At 46.5% G+C, this 7,500-nt stretch overlaps 1 pseudogene; it reads left to right on the forward strand.

Annotated features, from left to right (window-relative positions):
* Positions 1 to 7,500, forward strand: part of LOC124767098 — a 10,938-nt pseudogene that overhangs the window by 1,973 nt on the left and 1,465 nt on the right.

Here is a 7,500-nt window from a genome sequence, read left to right on the forward strand (position 1 = left end):
GCGAAAGGGAATCCGGTTCCTATTCCGGAACCCGGCAGCGGAACCGATACAAGTCGGGCCCCTCTTTTAGAGATGCTCGTCGGGGTAACCCAAAAGGACCCGGAGACGCCGTCGGGAGATCGGGGAAGAGTTTTCTTTTCTGCATGAGCGTTCGAGTTCCCTGGAATCCTCTAGCAGGGAGATAGGGTTTGGAACGCGAAGAGCACCGCAGTTGCGGCGGTGTCCCGATCTTCCCCTCGGACCTTGAAAATCCGGGAGAGGGCCACGTGGAGGTGTCGCGCCGGTTCGTACCCATATCCGCAGCAGGTCTCCAAGGTGAAGAGCCTCTAGTCGATAGAATAATGTAGGTAAGGGAAGTCGGCAAATTGGATCCGTAACTTCGGGATAAGGATTGGCTCTGAGGATCGGGGCGTGTCGGGCTTGGTCGGGAAGTGGGTCAGCGCTAACGTGCCGGGCCTGGGCGAGGTGAGTGCCGTAGGGGTGCCGGTAAGTGCGGGCGTTTAGCGCGGGCGTGGTCTGCTCTCGCCGTTGGTCGGCCTCGTGCTGGCCGGCGGTGCAGGATGCGCGCGCCTGCGCGGCGTTCGCGCCCCGGTGCTTCAACCTGCGTGCAGGATCCGAGCTCGGTCCCGTGCCTTGGCCTCCCACGGATCTTCCTTGCTGCGAGGCCGCGTCCGCCTTAGCGTGCTCCTCCGGGGGCGCGCGGGTGCGCGGATTCTCTTCGGCCGCCATTCAACGATCAACTCAGAACTGGCACGGACTGGGGGAATCCGACTGTCTAATTAAAACAAAGCATTGCGATGGCCCTAGCGGGTGTTGACGCAATGTGATTTCTGCCCAGTGCTCTGAATGTCAACGTGAAGAAATTCAAGCAAGCGCGGGTAAACGGCGGGAGTAACTATGACTCTCTTAAGGTAGCCAAATGCCTCGTCATCTAATTAGTGACGCGCATGAATGGATTAACGAGATTCCCGCTGTCCCTATCTACTAGCTGCATAGCTGTCTCATGCTATGTGCCCCGATTTGTGTGGGCACATGGTTGGGAATAGGCAGCGGGGGAAGGATGCGACTCGAACATCTTAGCCTCTCCTTCCCAAGTGCCCCTGCTCGCCTTCTCGGGGTGCAGCTGTTAAGCCTTCGGGCGACCAAAGGGCAGGGGTGCGACGGCGTGCTGAACATCTTGTACGCCGGTTCCGGGTGCTGCATTTGTCGCGGCGGGATCCTGGCCCAAGTCGGCGAAGGTCACCCGCCTTGCCCCTGGAATTCCGGGGCATGATCCGCCAAGCCGGGGCGTGGTGACACGTCCCCGGTTAGGTTAGATGGGTCCAGACCCCCGAACGTCTGGGGGACCGGCCCGGCACCTGAGTAGGACCGGGTCTTTAGCCTTTTGGTGGAAACTCGGCCTAGTAGGGGGCGAAGGACGGAGGGTGAATCCGCTCTCCCGGAATGTGGGTGGCATTCGCCGGTAAGGGAGCGGGAGAAAACTTCGATGATGCAGCATTCGAAGAGGACTAGTGCGCTGTTCCCACGGCGCGCTAAACCTCGCAGCTCAGTTGTTGAAAGCTCTTGGTCAAGGGGCGGGACTGGTGAGCGAGCTGCAATTAGCCTCCCCCCATGCCAGAAGAGCCGGTCCGGGGAAAGAGACGGGCTCTCAACTCTTTGGTCTCTCTCAGAATCATGGCGGAAAATACAGAGAGAGAGACTTCCGAGCGATACGAGGTGAATGATGAAAATGAAATAAAGAGCGCAGCCGAAAGGCTAAAGGAGATAAATGCGCTACTGGTGACAGATAAAGGGAAGATGAGCAATGACAGATTAAATGAAATAAAAGACAAGCTGGCCCTATGGGCAATTGCCCAAAGCCAGCTTGAAGGTAGGATACAAGAGCTGGAACGACAAAATAAACAAATAATAGCCGAAAAAACAAAAACATACGCCACAGTGGTGGCAGGAGGACCACAGAAACAACAAATCAATATGAAAGAAAGTATAGAAAAAGTGACAGCAAAACAAGGAGTGGCATTATTTTTGAAGCCAAAAGAAGGACAGAGCGTAAAAGAGGTGAAGGAAATATTCACAAGAGTAATTAATCCAACCAAAGCAAAAGTTAAAATAAACAAAGTAGTAGTTGCAAAAAATGCAGTCATAGTGGAAACTCCCACCCAACAGGATAGGAACACAATAATGGGGCACAAAGATTTACAGAGATCGGTAATATGTGAGAGGACAAAGAAAAGATGGCCATTAATGACTGTATTTGATGTGTCAAATAGGTTGACACCAGAGGAACTAACGGAGTGTATTTACACTCAGAATTTTGAAGAAAAAATGAGCCCACAAGACTTCAAAAAGGAATTTAGACCAAAATTTAGAATGGGGAGAAAAGACAGAGATACGGGACATCAAGTAGTTGAGGTTTCCCCAACATTGAGAAAAGAACTCATACAAAATGGAAGAGTATATGTGGAGTATAGCTCAGTCGCGGTCAAAGATTATTGCGTGGTACCCAGGTGTCACAGATGTATGGATCTGGGTCACGTACAGAAGTACTGTACCTGGGGTGACCCCACCTGTGGTCACTGTGGAACGGACAACCACAACAAGAAAGAGTGCCCAGAGAAGAACAGACCTGAGACATGTATACCATGCAATAGAAGGGGAAAAAGAAAATGTAGAGCACCAAACTCCAAAGAATGCCCCACGTATCAGCTGTTACTAGGAAGACTTATACAAAGGACAGATTATGGAGATTAACCCCCAAGAGAAAAGAAAGAAGCATAAATCACCAAGCAAACAACTAAGAGATACGCTAAGGGGCATGAAAATCAGAGAAGCAGTAGGGGCAAGGGAAAAAGATGCAAAAGAAATCACGGATAAACAACCTGAAAATAAGGGAACAACAAAAAACACACGGGATAACAAACGGGATAACAATCAACACAAAACATGTACAGCACAAAACTGTATTGCCAATACCCCCATTGAAAGAACACCAACACAAGGGCGACCTCGGTCGCCCGTTTTTTATGACAAGAAAATGCAGATGGAGAGCGGAGATAGAAAGCAAGAGGTGCCCAAGACACAACGAGAAACACTGATACAAGACAAGAAACAAAATACAACAAGGGATGTACAAGTACAAACAATAAGCATGATAGACGCACAAGTACAAACAATGAACACGCAAGAAGCACAAATACAAACAGAAGGGCGACCTCGGTCGCCCATTTTTCATGAAAAGAAAATGCCGATGGAGGGCAGAGATGGGCGACCAGAGGCGCCCAGGACACAACACACTACACCAACACAGAGACAAAACAAAGACATAGAAAAGAACAACATAGGAAAGAAATACGGACGACCTCGGTCGTCCGTTTTTAATGAAAAGAAAACGCCGATGAAGGGCGAGGACGGACGACCGAGCTCGCCCAAAAGAGACCACTCAGAACACATAAAAGATAAAAACAATCAGTCAAGCAAGAGTGACACATATAATGCAATGGACCCAAAGAACACTTATAAGATATGCGAAAACGCACTGCAGATGGCAAGACTAGAAGAACCCGGTCTGCTAACCACTGCATTACGCCAACTAGTGAGAGTGGGGCACACAAACGGCTCGAGAATTACTTATCCAGCTTTGGCGGACGTTGACTGCATTCAGCTAGCCGCGGCCGGAATCCCCACGGAACACGAACAATTACAGGAAATAGTAAAGCAAGTATACGAAAGAAGAGGCGTAAAATACAATTTGGAAAATATATATATACAAATGGTAACAACATACGGCCGAATAGGATTTGACCCCAATAAGACATGGCCAGAAGATCATTACCATACATATCATCCGTAATGGATCTTTTAGTTCTCCAAATTAATACAATGAGAAGCGTACAAGTAAATTACGAGTTGCGTAAATTAGCAGAAGAACATAAAGCTGACATACTATGCTTGCAAGAACCGTACTCCCGGGAGGGTAAAATCCCAGGAATGACAGCCACGGCTCAAATAATCATGAAGGGAGAAAGACCAATGTCTGCAATAGTAATTTTAAATAGTAATATAAGAACAATAGTATTAAATCAATTTACAAATGAACATGTTGTAACAATCGAAGTACACGCCAAAAACACTAAGTGGTATTTAGTATCAATATATTGTCAGTATAGAGAGCCAATAACTATGTACCTAGAACAACTAAAGGAAATATGTAGAACTCTACAGGGCCATCAAGTAATCATAGCAATGGATGCAAACGCAAAGTCATTCCTGTGGCACAGCGGAGAACAAGACGAAAAAGGTCAGGAATTAGAAGATGCAATAAGTGAATTAAATCTAGATATAATAAACGCACCTAGCGAGATACCAACATATTCAAATAGAGCAGGGGCAAAAACAAATATAGATGTAACACTGGCAAATAACAGGGCTACCAATAAAATAGATAAATGGGAGGTATTGGAGAATGCAACGACCAGTGATCATAATGTAATAAAGTATATATTAAAATCAGAACAGAATGTGGCGCCACAGGAATGGCTTTCAGAATATGACTATAAAAAGGTAGACTGGGAAAGACTCTCCCGGGAGTACAGCCCGCCGGAGCTGGATGAGGATCTCGAGGTTGATGAAACAGCGGAGCAGATAGTTCAAAGTATAAAGGAAGTAATAGAAGCAGTCGTACCAAAGAGAAGCAGAGTCCAAAGCGTGCACCCGGCACCATGGACTCCAGAACTAAGTGACCTACGTCAGGCTACGCGCAGGGCAAGACGCAGGTATCAGCGCACATTTAACCCACAAGACAGGGAGCATAGACTGCGTATATACAGACAACTAAGGGAGAGATATAAAAGAGAAATTATAGAAGTTAGAAAAAGAAGCTGGGAAAATTTCGTAAGAAATAACCTGGCAATGGATCCCTGGGGAAAGCCATACAAGTTAGCTAGGGAAAAAATAAGAGCTCCAACAGTCTTATCATCTATAAGAATACCAGGCGAAAATAGAATGACCACAACCAGACAAGAAACAATAACGGTGCTCCTCCAAGCCCTGCTACCGGATGATGATCCCTCTGAGGACACACCGGAGCAGGCGGCTATAAGAGAGAGAGCACAAGAAGAATACAACAACAATACAATGGTCTACCCCTTCTCACCGCAGGAGGTGGTAGACGTAATATCAAACCTAAAAAGAGGAAAATCTCCCGGACCCGACAGGGTCACGGTTGAGGTACTTCAAGCAATAAAAGGAAAAATAGCCCCGATACTGGCAAACCTATATAATAAATGTCTGGAAAGAGGTACTTTTCCAAGGAGATGGAAAAGAGCAGAAATAATAATACTAAAGAAGCCAGACAAGGACCCAACAGAACACAAAGCATACAGGCCAATATGTCTGCTAGATACCTTGGGCAAAGCCCTTGAGAAATTGCTCTGTGCGAGATTGACTGGTCACCGGGAAATGGCAGGAATGCACGAATGGCAATTCGGTTTCCGCCGTGGAAAATCGACGGAAGACGCCATCAACACGGCGGCCGAACTTGTCAGCTCGTCGAACTGCACATATGTTCTAGGAGTGATGGTGGACATCTCAGGGGCGTTTGATAATCTGTGGTGGCCGGCGCTGTTTACCTGCTTGCAGGATATGCAGTGTCCGGCGGCACTATACAGATGTTTCAAGAGCTACTGTAGAGACCGGGTGGTACAGATGACGTCCCCGAATGCGGTTGTGACCAAGAACATCACTAAAGGATGTCCACAGGGATCAGTTTGCGGCCCCGTATTTTGGGATATAAATATGGAGCCGTTGCTGCATTCCCTGCAGCAGGAAGCATCAGTATTGGGAGCCGTTGCATACGCGGACGACCTGCTAATCTTAACGCATGGTAATAGCCGACTACAACTAGAAGGGCGAAGTAGAAACATAATGGATATCCTGAGTGCCTGGTGTAGGAATTCTAAAATGGCAATTGCGCCTCAAAAATCGAACTATATGCTCCTGAAAGGGAAAATGGCAAGAGATCCGTCAATCAGGATCGACAACGCAATTGTAGTAAGAAAAAATGTAAGTAAATATCTGGGTGTCTACCTGGATCAAGGATGGAATTTTAGGACCCATATTGAACAAACAGGAGGAAAGACACTAGCGATAATGCATAAACTAATAAGGATCGGGCAGCAAAGATTTCACTTACCGCCAAATGTTATCAAACTATACCACGGCAGCCTGCTAGTGTCAATAATGGGATATGGATCAAGTTTGTGGGCCCACAGGTTGCGCCTTCTGAAGCCTTCCATGGCTGTGAGGAGAATTCAAAGAAACATACTACTAAGATCAATAGGGGCATTTGGCACAACACCAACAGATGGATTACTAGTTATAATGGGCCTCTGCCCATTAGACCTATTAATAAGACAAAAAGCAGCCAACTATTGGTTAAAAAGGGGAAATTTTGACAAAATCAGGGAAATCATGGGGAAACACCTGGGAAGTAAAAAGGAAATAAAAGAAGAAATAACAAATATATGGCAACAACAATGGGAAAATTCTCAAACAGCAAGAAGGGTTTACAGAATATTTCCAAATATAAAAGAAAGACTAAAGTACAAAAATTTCCAGCCTAGTAAAGGTCTTATACATTTCCTCACAGGACATGGACCCTACCCTGTGTATTTACACAGGATAGGGAGAAAGGAGTCAGAAGAGTGTGAATGTGGGGTCCAGGTGGGCACCCCAGAACATTTAGTATTCGAGTGCACCACTCTCACTAGAGAAATTCAAGAGGAAAGAAATAGACTAAATACCAATAACATACAGGAAATAATATGGGATGAAGAAAAAGTTAAAATATTAGATAAATTAACAACAAGAATATCAGATGTAGCATTACAAACATATAACAACTAATTGTAAGAATAGCTCGACTAAGACTAGCACTAGGGGAGATGGTCTACCAGCCCCTGGTGCCTACCGGACAGAAAAGAAGATGGAGCAGGAGGAGAGGAAGAGAGTTGGACGCTCCCTCCCCTTCCTCGGGAAGGAGACCGGAGCGATGGAAGAAGATTGGTGGGGCCGCCGTCGCGCTGGACCGGCCGCCTTCCAGGTTGGACCGTACTGGCCACCTCAGGTCAGGCCGGACACTGCGAGCTGGATCGTCCCACCGAGAAGAAGGTTCCTCCACTCCAGTCTAGCCAACAGATAGACAGTAGAGTAGCATAAGAAAATAGCGCTCAAATATGTAGTAGAATAGTAGTAGGAGCGCTATACGTAGATTAGATAAGGTGGTGGGAAACTGGTGAAGGGTAATGGAAAACAGAAAAAAGCAGTGGTTAGCAGATAGTAGCGGCCCGGGTCCACGTCCCCTAGGGATGGTAACCTACTGGAATAGCCAGTAGGGCTAAGAAGGCCGAAAATTGCAAAATAAAATTAATAAAAACTTTAGAATTGAATGTAGAAAGTTGCAATTAATGTATGAAAAATTGGTAGAATAGATAATAATAATTA

Source organism: Schistocerca piceifrons, unplaced genomic scaffold, assembly GCF_021461385.2.
Source record: "Schistocerca piceifrons isolate TAMUIC-IGC-003096 unplaced genomic scaffold, iqSchPice1.1 HiC_scaffold_68, whole genome shotgun sequence".
Taxonomy (NCBI): domain Eukaryota; kingdom Metazoa; phylum Arthropoda; class Insecta; order Orthoptera; family Acrididae; genus Schistocerca; species Schistocerca piceifrons.